The sequence below is a fragment of the Poromitra crassiceps genome (genome assembly GCF_964638095.1).
Source record: "Poromitra crassiceps genome assembly, chromosome: 22".
NCBI lineage: Eukaryota > Metazoa > Chordata > Actinopteri > Beryciformes > Melamphaidae > Poromitra > Poromitra crassiceps.
Window position 1 is genome coordinate 25,160,753 of NC_139647.1, and position 15,250 is coordinate 25,176,002.

Here is a 15,250-nt window from a genome sequence, read left to right on the forward strand (position 1 = left end):
GGAACCGGAGACTTGAAGTTGGTACAGGCTTTTATTCTGTGGCTTCACATCAGCTCCTAGCGGTAGCTTCGCTGCTAGCTCTACAGACACGTCCAGTCAGCCCTCTTCCCTAGCTTGACTGCCTATGCCTCAGACATGATGGTCACATACACACCCTTCCCCGCAGGAACACACCCACACATATCAGCTCCTAGCTACACACGGAAACACCACTCCCGTACAAATACAGGAGGAAGATGGAGGATGATCTGCGGAGGTGTAACATCAGTGGTGTCTGGAGAGGTCTGAAGACCATCTCTGGCCATAAGGAACACAGCTCTCAGGCTGCTGGGGACCAAAAGTGGGTGAAAGAGCTGAACTCTTTCTTCAGATTTGATCAGACGTCTGCTCCCCCCCTGGCTCAGTCACCACCGGCCCTCCCCCTCCTGTCCCCTCCCCCCAGCACTCAGCCCCCCTGCTCCAGCCTGTCCCTCACAACACTCCAGGTCAGCAAACAGCTGAAGAGGATCAAGGTAAAGAAGGCGGCGGGTCCAGATGAGATCAGCTCCAGGCTCCTGAAGTCCTGCGCAGACCAACTGTGTGGGATCATCACGTACACTTACGATCTGAGCCTGAAGCTAGGGAAGGTGCCACAGCTGTGGAAAAAATCATGCGTGGTTCCTGTTCCCAAGACCCCGCATCCCAAGGACCTAAACAGCTACAGGCCTGTGGCCCTAACATCCCATCTGATGAAGACACTGGAGAGGCTGGTCCTGAGTTATCTCCGCCCTCTGGTGAGCCCATCAATGGACCCGTTACAGTTCGCCTACCAGCCTTGGATCGGGGTGGACGACGCTGTCATCTTCCTTCAGCACAGGGCCCTCTCTCACCTGGAAAAGCCTGGCAACAGTGTTAGGATTATGTTTTTTGATTTTTCCAGCACATTTAACACCATACAGCCTGCGCTTCTGAGGAACAAGCTGGAAATCATGGGTGTGGATCCTCTCCTGTCAGCATGGACCCTGGACTATCTTACAAACCGACCACAATATGTGAGGGCACGGGACTGTGTGTCCGACACGGTGGTCTGCAGTACAGGGGCCCCGCAGGGAACGGTCCTGGCCCCGTTCTTTTTCACTGCACACACACTGCAGACTTCACACACATCACCCCCTCCTGTCACCTGCAGAAGTTTTCTGACGACTCTGCGATCGTCGGTCTCATCACTGGAGACGACGACGCAGAGTACAGAGGACTGATACAGGACTTTGTGGACTGGTGCCTGCGGAACCACCTCCAGCTCAACGCCGGGAAGACCGGGAAGGTGGATTTCCGCAGGCGTGGTCCCCCACCCCCAACTCTGGTGAACATATATATATATATATATACTGTATATATATATATATATATATATATATATATATATATGTGTGTGTATATATATATATACACAGTTCAAAATACATACTACAGCATACATGGGCAAACTACGGCCGGATGCGGCCCGCGGGCACCACCTGTGTGGCCCGCGATGGAATTGCAACTTTTTTTTTTTTTTTTACACAGTGCACCTGAACGCAACATGCAAGATACCCGCTGAATAAGTGTCCAAATGTTCATGTCATTCTGGCCAATACTCCACTTCTGTTATAGCATTTCAGTCTGGAATATGGAATATCTTTCAATAATCTTTATGACTAAAAGGCTACATTGAATTAGAAATTTAAATAATTAACTCGTTGGTTTTGGATTTATTTAGCTTCAAGACTGCATTTTTGTTCGTGTGACCCTCAACACAGGCTTTGATCATCCCGGGCCAATTACTGATACTTATGCTTAAATTAACCCACTCATATTCTGATTTATTTCAAGAAAAACATTTTGGCTAGTGGAAATTCTAATTGGCTGGTAACTTTAAAATCTAGCAGCCATATTGGCAGGTGGTCAAAAAAGTTAATTTCAAGCCCTGAGAGCAGGTGGTGACATAGGAGTGAGTGAGAAAAGGATGAAATATTGGTGGTTAAGACTGAATAATGACATCACAACTGTTAATTTAAAATGAGTTATTCCTCTAAACGTGGCTTTAAATGCACCAAATCTTTCACGCTGGTGCCGTTTGGCCCTCAGCAAAACCTGGTAGCGAGGACATTTTTTGTGGCCCTCTCTATCATCAAAGTTACCCATCCATGGGTTACGGCATGACAATATTTGTTCGGCCCCCGGCAACAATCTGTGTTTCTCATGTGGCCCCCCATGAAAAATAATTGCCCACCCCTGTACTACAGCATGCGCTGGGACGCGTCATCAGTGATGTTACCTGGGGTCGTAAGGTGTTTCGGGTCTGTCGTACATCATACACCCTCGCCCAGTAGACCCAGCCGAGGCCGATTAAGACCCCGACCCGCGTCCCAGAAGCAGCCGCTCATGGATCAGCCTTCCTACTCTGTCTGCAACGTTGCCCGCGGAAGGGTTGATCATGCCCCAATCCACTGCAATAGAGCTAGTGCTACACCGCAGCATTGAAAGACCTTTGGTGCATGGAGGTCTAAGGCCCTGTGGATGAATCCAGGCTGCGCTCCTCCTTCGTCTCACCAGACCCTCCCGGGGAAAAGGCAATCCTACTATGCCGCACCATAGACAAAGAGGATGCCTCAAGAAGGCCTGTGCGCTGCACGTCATTCGCCTGCGGCGAGCACCTCGCTCTAGCCTGAAGGACCCCAGGCTGCGCCGATCTTTACACAGCTTTTCAGGAGGCTAATCCGTAGCGTTTGAGATTGAGATTGAGATTGAGAAAACTTTATTTATCCCCAAGGGGCAATTCAGTTTCTACAGTTCATCACCGTTGCAGGTAAACACATTGTATCTCAGTCCTAAATCACAGGATACAAAATACAGACATACACAAGAAGATAAACAAGAGAGAAGCTCAGTGTGATCAAACCGAGGTGAAGTGCATTTTGGTTCCTCGTGTCCTTCAGCATACATGAATCGGAGCCTGGATTTCTCCCTCACGAGAGAGCCAGGCTGGGAGAGAGCCAGGCTGGGCCAAATATACATACATACATACATACATACATACATACATACATACATACATACATATATATATATATATATATATATATATATACTAGGGATCTTGCACACTCGATTCCTATAGGTGCGCCCGCTGCGCGGCCTCTCCCAGTTGGCCCTGCAGCTCTCCCAGTTGGCCCTGCAGCTCTCTCAGTTGGCCCTGCAGCTCTCCCAGTTGGCCCTGCAGCTCTCTCAGTTGGCCCTGCAGCTCTCCCAGTTGGCCCTGCAGCTCTCCCAGTTGGCCCTGCAGCTCTCCCAGTTGGCCCTGCAGCTCTCAGCTGGCCCTACAGCTCTCCCAGCTGGCCCTGCAGCTCACATACGCCTGGCTGCTCCTTGATGGCATGCTTCAGGGATGCTGGATCACCTGTCCTGGAGCTGGCAACATTCAGCTGTCCATGGCTGAAGACGGGGGTCTGAAGGCAGACTCCCACTTTTTTGTCACATCACTGATCAGTGATTATGTCACAGTGGGATTTATGACATCACTGATGATGTCACACATCACTGGGATTGATGACATCACTGATGATGTCACAGTGGGATTTATGACATCACTGATGATGTCACAGTGGGATTTATGACATCACGGATGATGTCACAGTGGGATTCATGGCATCACAGTGGGACAGAGAAACAGAGCCCCAGCTCCCATACTATCATCATCATCATCATCATCATCATCATCAGTATATAGATGGGAGCTGGGGCTCTGTACTGTGATGTCATAAATCCCACTGTGACATCAACTGTGATGTCATAAATCCCACTGTGACATCATCCGTGATGTCATAAATCCCACTGTGACATCGACAGGGATGTCGTAAATCCCACTGTGACATCATCCGTGATGTCATAAATCCCACTGATGACATCATCAGTGATGTCATAAATCTGACATCATCAGTGCTGCTGGTCTCATTGGCCACACAGCAGCAGAGTTGTGGGGAAGGCAGCGCAGTGGCCGAGCTGCGAATGCGAGCTTCAGGGCCAGCTTGGCGAGGTGCAGGGGTAGCTCAGCGAGCTGCAGGATCGAATTGCGAGCGCGAGATCCCTAGTATACCGGTATACGTATATACTAGGGATCTCGCGCGCTCGATTCCTAGGCTCGCCCGCTCTGCGGCCTCGCGCCCATCCTGACAGCTAAGCCGCTGCATGGCCTTGCCCACAACTCGGCTGCTGTGTGGCCAATGAGCCCAGCATCACTGATGTCAGATTTATGACATCACCGATGATGTCATCAGTGGGATTTATGACATCACTGATGATGTCACAGTGGGATTTATGACATCACTGATGATGTCACAGTGGGATTTATGACATCACGGATGATGTCACAGTGGGATTTATGACATCACGGATGATGTCACAGTGGGATTTATGACATTACAGTGGGACAATCACAGTGTGACAGAGAAACAGACAGAGCCCCAGCTCCCATTCATATTACTAGGGATCTCATGCGATCGATTCCTAGGCTCGCCCGCTAGGCGGCCTCGCCCGTCCTGCAGCTCGCCAAGCTGGCCCTGCAGCTCACATTCGCTGCGCGGCCTTGCCCGCAACTCAGCTGCTGTGTGGCCAATGAGACCAGCATCACTGATGATGTCAGATTCATGACATCACTGATGATGTCACAGTGCGATTTATGACATCACTGGGATTTATATGAAATCACTGATGATGTCACAGTGGGATTTATGACATCACTGATGATGTCACAGTGGACAATCACAGTGGAACAGAGAAACAGACAGAGCCCTAACTCCCATTTACAGTATAATACTGATGATGATACATTATGAAAGAGACCCTTGGGTTTCACTGACCTTACAAAGACCCAATTAGTTTTGGGTTTAAGCTGCTGTAAGTGATATATTTATGTTAAAATAAGTTATGGTGTGTGTGTGTCTATGTATATCTTGTTCACATATAACCTGATTATTTATATTCCTGTGAAAAATGGTATATTGTAACCCCATGCGGGATAAGCCAGAAATGGCATGACACAGAAATAAATACTAACTAGCAACTAAGCTGCCTCAGAAAAGCATGGTCCTCACCCTCCCAGACACCTCAACATGTGTGGATGGATGGTAGTCAACCTGCTGATATGTGACCTGCTCTGACAAAACCAGTCACATGTAGCACTGGGCCATTTGTGTAGAAACCCAGTAGAAACATGATTTTATGAGAAAATATTGATTTTGGCTTTTTAGGCCTTTCACCAGATTTGAGTAAATAAAGCGTTTTGAAGCTCAAATTGTAGTGACAAGCAGAACTAGCTTACTTTGTCATACTTCCAGGCCGTTTTTCTCAAAAGCATAGTTTGGAAACAGTCAAGACAAGGGGTGTATCTCATTCAATCTTTGGACTACAAAGATAAAAAAATATATATATATCACCAGAAAGCCTACATTCTCTTCTTCCAACAATGTTTCAGGGTCAATGTAACTGATTTTGATAGAGCACATCACATATTAAAATAGCCTTTAACCTCACCACAGCTTCAGATATTACACTGTGTACCTCAGATAGGTTAAGGTGATTTGTGACATGAAGTAGCCTAACAAATCAAGGGAATCAGATTCCTTGAACAGTTTAATCCAACTATTTGTATTTCACAGCAATATCCAACATGTACAACATCAGTCATTGCTTGATTAAAATTGAAAAATTCTTTACTAAATTAACTAACACACGCCCACACAGTCACAGTGTGCGCCGAGTTCAAGGGGGGCCTTGACACAGTCACGTGGGCCAAAGTTCAAGGGGGGCCTTGACACTTGTGAGATGACCCTCCCACCACTTTTTCGGGCTTGCTTTATTTGATAGTCCCGACAGGAGACGCACGCACGCACGCGCAAGCACACACACACACACACACACACACACACACACACACACACACACACACACACACACACACACACACACACACACACACACACACACACACACACACACACACACACACACACACACACACACACACACACACACACACACACACACACACACACACACACACACACACACACACACACACACACACAGCCCCGCCCCTAGCCTGGCAGCCTGCACACACTGGCCTGTGAGTCGGAGAGTAGTCTGGGCACCTTCCACCCCGCTTTTTGTCATGGGGGCGTAAACCCCGGACCCAGAATTAACACCGGATAGCAATGCGCCTAACAACGTCTTTACTGCCGTTAGCTTGACGCGGTGATGTTACCTAAACTAGAGTCTGATCAAAACAAATCTAGCGTTACATAAAACAAAACGTTTATGCAATATGGCATCTCCGCCACCACCGCCTGACACACCGGTCAAAACGGTGAAAGAGGATTCTGATACTTGGGTCAAATTGTCAAGTTAACGTGAAAGTTGACGAGCTAGAAACGCTGCCATCCGGTCTAGGGCGGGCTCTAGGCGGGAACCAGTAGGGTGACTACTAAAAATCAATTGTGGGCGGGAGCCAGGCTCTTTCTCGCCGAGAAGAGCCTGGTGACGCGAGGTTAGTCGGAGAGTGACCGCACTTTTACGCTCTACCAAAAGCTGCCGAGAGCAGAGGAGAGGAGGCAGTCAGTTGGAGCAACGGAACAACTAGAGATTTTTTCTACCATTTCCAAAAACAAGAGTGACAAGAGTGTTTGGAGTTAACGCAGAAACGAGGTAGGTAATTCTATTACAGACGTTTGTTCAAACCGCTCCACGGTGTGTGCGGAGAGGTGGGGGAGCGTACCTATGTTCCCCGGTGTCATGCAGAGTTTTGCACCCCCGCCGAGAATTGCATCCCCACCTTCCGGGAGCATATTGTAATGATTTATACGGAAACTTAACGGTTTAAAAATGATATAATTGTCGGTAGACATGACCTCCAAGCCAGGGGGTCTGTCCTGGCTCACGGAGACCGACTTTGATGCATTAGATCCGCGTGGAGGTGACTTCCATGCTTGGGGCTCTCTTCTGGCTCATTGAAGCCGACTTTGGTGCTTAAAATCCGGGTACAGATGACCTCGAGACCTGGGGAACTCTCCTGGCTTCATGGAGGGGGGTGCACATCTCGGCAGTTTGTACCTGCCGAGATTTGCATCCCTGTTTTTAAGTTAAAACACACACACACACGCTAGAATAGATAGATAGATAGATGCAGGCACCCTGCTTCAGCACCCTCCTAGTGGGCTCAGAGAGTAGGGCAGCTTGGACAGGAGGAGGCACATTGTACCGTCTGATAGCTGATCAAAGAAGTGCACCTAAAGCACTCCATGTTGCACCTTGGCTGGATGAGTCAGAGGGTGAAGACGTGCTGTCGCTGCAGCAGCCCATCATAGAGGAGGTGTGTTCTGCTATGGGTTTGGGTTTAGTCGTGTTGTCCAGGCTCGGCCCTAAGACAAAGCCAGCCTCACCAGTTTGTTTATCTTGGTGCTGCCTTGCCAGCACACCAGCACAAAGAACAATGCAGATTGGTGGAACATGGAGACTAGTGAATGTGATATGCTCCCCCATCTGCTGACGGCTCCTTCGCCCTCCTGACGTTGAGCTGTAGATGGTTCTTCCTGGCACCACCTGTGGAATCTGTCCACCAGGCTCTTCTAGGATAGGATACTAGATGTATCAGATGATGATGTGATCTGCCGTAGGGGGGAGGGAAGGGGTGGTAACATTTGCATACTGTCTTCTCGTCCCTAGTATCACATATTCACTCACATGTTGGGCGATGTTATGCTGTCGGAATGGAGGAGAAGGACGCATAGTTCAGTCTTCTAGTATAAGTAGTCCAGTATTCTACTTTATAGTAGACTAGTCGTATACTTGTGCACACAGCAACACTCTGTGTGTGTGTGTGTGTGTGTGTGTGTCAGACGTGTGAATGAAGTGTTGGTGATTAGTCTTGAACTCAGAGGAGGCTGCGTAATGAGGAGGCCGGCTGGTTTTGCTCAGAGATGTATTGTAGTTCCCCCAGATCCCCCCGACTCAATTCATCACAAACACTATATTACAGTGATCCTCACTATTTCTTCGATGAGAGCCGCACTGGCAGCAGGACAAAGTCAATAGGAGAGCCACTTTTACAGCAAAACACCAAAAGCCACCCCAACCAAGCACATCTGCCTACCATTTTTTTTGTGTTTTATTGTTTTCCACACACACACACACACACACACACACACACACACACACACACACACACACACACACACACACACACACACACACACACATATATACCAGTTTCCCCTAGAAAATCTTTCAGGCCTGGAGGGATTTCGAAACGTACCCCGACCTCAACGGTGGGGGCCGTCGTTGGCGACGCTGAAGTTTTAGCTAACCTGTTCACATCTATGTTCGCAATGGCATCCCAAGTATCATCACACTATTATGGGATGCGATGCGAACAGTTGTATTATGGGATGTGCGTTTCCCAGGCAATGACACACGTTGACACGTTTTGGAACAGCGCTGCACGCTGGCACAATACTCCTAAAAGCAAAATGCTTATTGTTTTGAATGATTTGGCACCTTCTATTGTAATAATATGCCATAAAGGTTTATTGAAATTTTGGGGAGTGCAAGAGGAAAAAAAAAAAAAATGCAATTTCTTAGAGCCGCCAACTAAAGCTTCGAGAGCCGCCAGTGTCTCGCGAGCCGCGCAATGAGGAACTAGGGTATATTATGATAGTGGTAATAGAGAGCCAAAGTGGAACGTCACTTCCTGCTTCAGCACTGTACCAGAGATTTTCATCCGCCATTTATTTTCCCATAGACATTTTGTAAAATGCTTATAAAAAATAGTTTTACTTGTTCAATGGTTCAGATATATTTAGAAACAGGAAGAGATCGCATAACATTTCAATGCGATCAACAATTAAAGAAAATGTTTTTTCTGTTTTTTTTTTTAGTTTTGGTCCGAGCGAAATCTTCTATGGTCTCTCCCGATTCTAAATACAACTGAACCGTTTGGTTTGACAAAGTAAAAGATTTTTATAAGCATTTTACGAAATGTCTATGGGAAAATAAATTGCGGAAGAAAATCTCCAGTACAGTGCTGAAGCAGGAAGTGACGTTCACTTTGCCTCTCTTATGTGATGTCATCATGTACGTGCACAGGGGTCACGCCTCCTCGTCCGCGGCCTGTTTGACGGGCGCTCCATCTGCGCGCCATGTGACTCGCTCCTGTTTTGAGCCCACTCTGGGGGGATTAGAGGAAGCAGTCATGCCAGATTTCACACAGGATATTAGGCCAGTGTTGTGTGTGTTTTTGTGTTAACGGATTTAATGAAAGTGTGGGCGATGGAGGGGTCTATGTCATCTAAAATAAACTCATGAAATCAATAAGTTTCTCTATTCTGTTACCCCCCCCCCGCCCCTTCCTGACAGTAATGCTATCTATATTGTTTTCAATTCTAATGCTATTCACTAATCCAGCACTGGAATCAGCAACACAGCGTGGTGGAATAGCTCATTGCAAACCAAATCTTTCTGAAAATGTCTTATCATTACAACCCTAGAGGACCCACAGACATGTCCGGATGTGATGCGTGTGATTTAGTTAGCTGGTCCTCTGCCAGTGTTGGCTTCATAACCCGCTGCTTGGATTGGATTTCCCATCATTAAGAGAGAGAAAGAGAGCTAGGGGAGGTCTAAGACAGACCACAACAGAGGTTATCAGCCTTTTCTCGTGCTCCAAAGATAGATCAGAAGCAGTTGGCCCGACGGTGACATTTTACCCCAGGAACCTCCATCTGAGAAGGCTTAGACTTATAAATGAAGCTAAATTTAGTACATGATGAATGCTCTCTGTACTGTAGATGGGTGGATATCAATTATGATCAAAATAGCCGTTCTTGTACATCCTGCATAATAACGTCTAATGATGTATAATAATACCAGGAATATACTATAGGGGTCCTATAAGGACGTCTAGAGGTGTGAGAGCTCTCTCTCTCTCTCTCTCTCTCTCTCTCTCTCTCTCTCTCTCTCTCCCTGTAGCATTCCACAAGGTTACATCTTGATGTTCCACATTGCCATGGATACAGTCATGTACCGTACTTGAGCAATGAGTCAGCCACGTATGTGATATGCATGTATGTCCCTCTCCTTGCACATTCTCTGATTCTTCAAATCTCTCTCTCTCTCTCTCTCTCTCTGTCTCTCTCTCTCTCTCTCTCTCTCTCTCTCTCTCTCTCTCTCTCTCTCTCTCTCTCTCTCTCTCTCTCCTTCCATCTCTTACTCCCTCCCTCTGTCCAGCCACCAGCTCCGCCAGATTGGAGGATCTGAGTTATTTGGACGCCCAAAAGGCTCCTGGGCACAGGAGCTCCGTTCGCAAACACAACACAGCTGGTCGCACAAACGATGACTCCAAAGGTACCATGTGGCGCCACCATGGGGTGAAATCAAGGAGCAACTATAATAGCATGTTGCAGAAATATCCGTAGACTCGTATGGAACCTGTTGGGTCAAATGTTCAAGCTGACCACCTTTACTTTCACTGACCTGACCCTTAACACTCTTCTTCTCTCACTCTCTCTCCAGTGAGACTGGACATTTCTCTCGTAACGGGACAGGCCCGTCTGTCCCGTTACGAGAGAAATGTCCAGTCTCACTGGAGAGACTGGACATTTCTGTCCCAGATAAAGACCATTTCTTTCCCACTTCTCCCTACAGGTTCCAAGGTGTGAGTGACAGTGTGGCAAATAGAGAAGTGTGTTCCCATGCAGGTGGAGGAAGCTATCCAGGGCAGGTGTGATGAGGCTGACTGCTACATCATCCTCAAGGTAACACATTAGATCTACTGCCACTTAGGCCATGTTCAGACTAGGAGGCCAAATCTGATTTGTGAACTCTAGTGACCTATTAATGACTTTATCCAGATTGGTTTTATGAGTCTGGACGCTCCAAGTCTGATTTGTGTCACTTGTCCCAAACCACATATGGAGGTAGTTTCCAATCTGCTTTCGACTGATGTGTCTTCAGTGCGGACGCGCAGATCCACCAAATCTGATTTGAACGTCACTCGCAACTTGTCATCAAATGCTTCTGCGCGGGAAAACCACGTCGCCAACGTACGTATTTACTGATGCCCACGTCGTTACCATAGCAACCCATGCAGATAGGCTGTTTAGGTCTGGACACACAGATCCGACTTGAGAATCAGATTTGTGGCAGTGCGGACACACTCCCAAATCAGATCTGGGAAACCAATCAAGATAATGATGATTAATGACTTTATCAGCAAATCAGATTTGCCTGTAATGTGATTGTGAACATGGCCTAACACTCTTCTTCTCTCACTCTCTCTCCAGTGAGACTGGTGCCGTTCAGGCAGGGCGACATCATGCTGAAGCCTCTGTTGTTTGAGGTCCCTGGCATCACCGCGGACACGCCCTTTGTGGGCCGTGATTGGCTGTTCGTACGGCTGGACGAGGTGCTGACGAAAACGAGCAGCTGCGAGGGACGCGGCGCCGTCATCGTGGGCAACGCCGGCTCCGGCAAGACCGCCATCATCTGGCGTCTGGTGATGCTCAGCTGCCACGGCACGCGCACGCTGCAGGGAGGGGGAGGGCCCGCCCCTCACAGCCCCGCCTCCTCTCCCAAATGTAAGACCCCTTGTTCGTGACCGTTTGTCTGTTGCTTCTCCCTAAGGCAGAGGTTCTCAAATGTTTTTCAGCCGAGGAGCCCTTACAAGATAGAAATATACCGGGGGACTCCCTCATTCTGATTTGTGATTCTCGGCTAAGCTTAATTGTTTCCATGGTAACGTGCTTGACTTTTAAATTGATGACTGATATGAGTTTGTTAGATTAGAATGTAATCCGTGAACCATTTTAGATTTAAAGCATAAAATATTTGCGTTGAACTATAAAGCACTCTCCAGTGCTGCTGGTGCAGCTGTAACCCAAGTGTGGAGACGTCTGGCTACATGAAGTGTGGAGGCAGTCTGGCCAAGCGAGACGGAGGCTAGTCTGCTGATTGCAATTTTGCAAGAGGAGATTGCTGTGTTTTGTCCTCGTTTCTTTTGAGTGGCACTTGAACTGTTCTGTTCTCTGAAGGTCATAAATGGGCAGCTGGGCAGCTTCTCTCAATCCTTTCCTATATTGTTATAGCGAGTTCTGATTGTATTGTTGGGAAAGGCAAAAAGAAGTTGGTCAACAGAACATGCCAAATTGTCAGCCAGATGGTCTAGATGTCCTTGTCTGCACTGTGTTCCAAAGAGTGGATACCACAATATAAAATGTTCAATATCGTTGCACTTTCCATTGATATATTCTGCATGTTGTCATTTTGATATAGATATAAATTTAACTTCGATATACAAAGAATCAAATACGATCATTCTAGGGCTGTGGCGATTCACTTATCTCCCGATTCGATACTATCACGATTCTTGGGTGCCGATTCGATTTATATTGCGATTCTTAAGTATTGCGATTCTACGATTATTTGCGATTCGATATTACGATTTATTGCGATTTCTGTTTATTTTTTTATTTTATTTTTTCAGTTTGTTTGCTTTTTTACACTAGATTAGAACATGGGAAAAGTTGAATCATACACTAGAGACTGTATATTATATCATGAGTAGGGCTGGGCGATATAGTTAAAAACGGGCGGACTGGGATCATAATTCAGGCCGGGCATTAGATACCAAGCAGGCCAGGCCGATATGGGCCGACGCGCGTGAAATTTGGGCCGTTTGAAGCCCAATTTGGGCCGTTTGAAGCGAGATTTGGGCCGTTTGAAGTCCAATTTTACAATGAGATGCACCCACCTTAACCCTGAAGTATAATTATTACTTCAGACTAACTAATAAAGTAATAAAACCACTAGTAAACCAGTAGGCGGCGTCTGGCCTGCTGTTCAGTGAGTGGCCTGACTGCAAGCACACAATTTTATTTATTTTTTATTTTTTTGTGATTATCGATTCTGGAATAAAAGATCGATTCAAAAAATCGTGACATTAAAAATCGCGATACTTAGGTGAATCGATTTTTCCCCCACCCTAGATCATTCTGTACTCGCGTAACAGTAGGGTGCCCTCTATGAAACAAACACTCTCTGCCATAATGTGCTTAAAGGAACAGCTCACCCTAAAATCCAAAATACATATTTTTCCTCTCACCTGTAGTGCTATTTATCCATCTATATCGTTTTGGGATAGCTGCCCGAGTTTTGGAGATATCGGCAGTGTTGGGAACGTTACTTTAAAAAAGTAATTACGGTAGTTATAGTTACTCACTACTTGTTCCAAAAAGTAACTGAGTTAGTAACTGAATTACTCTATAATAAAAGTAACTACCGGTAGTTACCAGGGAAAGTAACTATTTGCGTCATCTCCACCTTGAAAATGCCAAATTTTCATCGGATTGCTGCAAACCCGAGGGGACCCTCACGGGCCCCTCGGGCCGACCAAAACGGGCCGAGGCCGGGCTTGTTTTTTATTTATTTTTAATTAATAGGTCCGGGCCGGCCGGGGTCGGGCCGTTTCAATAATTCAATTAAATAATGTTGTATTAGCGTACTCGTTTGATTTTTTTTTTTTTTTTTTCTTTCTTCCCCCGATTTTTTTATCCCCCAGTAGTGCTCATTTTGGTTTCAATCCTGGTTGCTACTCCATCCTCTGCCGATCTTGGGAGAGCCGAGACTGGCTCCATGCTTCCTCCGATACATGGGCAGTCACAAGGCCGCTTCTTTTCACCTGATAGAGGAAGCTTCACCGGTAGGACATAGCACGTGGGAGGTTCACGCTATTCCAACCAGTTCCCCTCCCTCTGAACAGGCGCCCTTAGCGGTCAGAGGAGGAACCACATTAGCAACCAGGATGTTGCATGTTTTTGTGAAGGGGGTTCCTATATGAAGGAAACCCCCGGAAGGCACGGGGAGAACATGCAAACTCCACACAGAAAGGCCATTTTGCCGACCCCACCCGGGCGGTGGGCACTCGAGGACATGCGGTGTGTGGACGGGCACGCATTCCTTCAGCGCTCACCTCGTCCCCAGGTGGGAATCGAACCCACGACCTTCGAGCTGTGAGGCGATAGTGCTAACCACTGCACCACCGTACCTCCCGTACTTGCTTGATTTTACACAGCGGGCAACAGTCAGACAAAGAGGAGGAGTGCACAGACACTCCCCCAGCCACACAGTCACACACAGACCCTCACATGACGTTAGTAGCTGTAGACAGCTATAAACAAGCCGTTTGTGCCGTGTCCGTCCATGTACAGCGAGCGGACAGCTCCCGAACACAGACAGAGAGAGAGAGAGTGAAATAGAGACAGACAAAGAGAGGCTGCGCAGGACGGCCGCGCGGACGCAGCACGCCGAACAGAGACGGAGAGAGATGTGTCATTATATCGGGCCTATATTCGGGCCTCGCAACGGGCTCGGGCCAATAAATTTTATAACTCCTCCGGGCTGGACCGGGCACAGGTCTGCATGTCACGGGCCGGGGAGGGCTCGGGCCGAGATTTCAGGCCCGCACAGCTCTCTACTCCGGACTCGCCATTTCTGCTGCTTCCTCGAATCTGTTTGGTGTGTGTGTGTCGCCCGTGTCCTGACTCCTGGCTCGTGTGTAACACTGGCTCCGATTGGCTACCATGAAACACATGACTCTGCCTTAGCCAATCATAATCGTTTATCTCGTTATGTTAACCCACCAGGTCTCCTCACTTGACAACACTAGTGTAGGCTACGGGTAGTTTACTCAATCATTTCATAGTAACGCACCGCATTTAGCGTTCAGTAACGATAACGGCGTTATTCCAAACACTGGATATCGGCCAAATAGCTCCTCCATGAAGCTGCTCATAACAAGGTCTGTGGATTATCTTGAGTAACGGGGTCAGAATTTCTGGAAAGAGACATTGCTGTTGAGTTTATCAAATGTATTTCTTTGGCACTTTGAGCACCACAAGCCGAGTGCCATCCAGTTCCATTGCATTCAAGAGAAGACAGACATCTCTGCGGCCGATATCTCCAAAACTCAGAGGCAACTATCCCAAAACGGTATAGATGGATAAATAGCACTACTAGGGTGAGCTGTCCCTTTAAACAGTCTCGCTTGAAAGAGGTAATTGCAACAACGTTGAAAGCATTTCACTCTTGGCATTTCCTACGTTCGCCCCGGAGACGTCGTTTACCGACTCTTAATTGGCCGCGGTGTGTTTGCTGTTGTGTGCGGCGAGTTCAGGTGCGGATCGGC

General features: G+C 47.5%; 1 pseudogene across 1 annotated transcript in view; it reads left to right on the forward strand.

The window, feature by feature from the left end:
- Positions 1-236: 236 nt before the first annotated feature.
- LOC310796447 overlaps positions 237-15,250 on the forward strand; it is a 41,332-nt pseudogene continuing 26,318 nt past the window's right edge. The window contains exons 1-5 of the transcript in view: positions 237-890; positions 1,169-1,322; positions 10,297-10,413; positions 11,352-11,645; positions 15,239-15,250. The exon at positions 15,239-15,250 is cut by the window's right edge and continues 149 nt beyond it. The product of the transcript in view is annotated as an uncharacterized misc_RNA (transcript). The remainder of the gene's footprint in view (positions 891-1,168; positions 1,323-10,296; positions 10,414-11,351; positions 11,646-15,238) is intronic.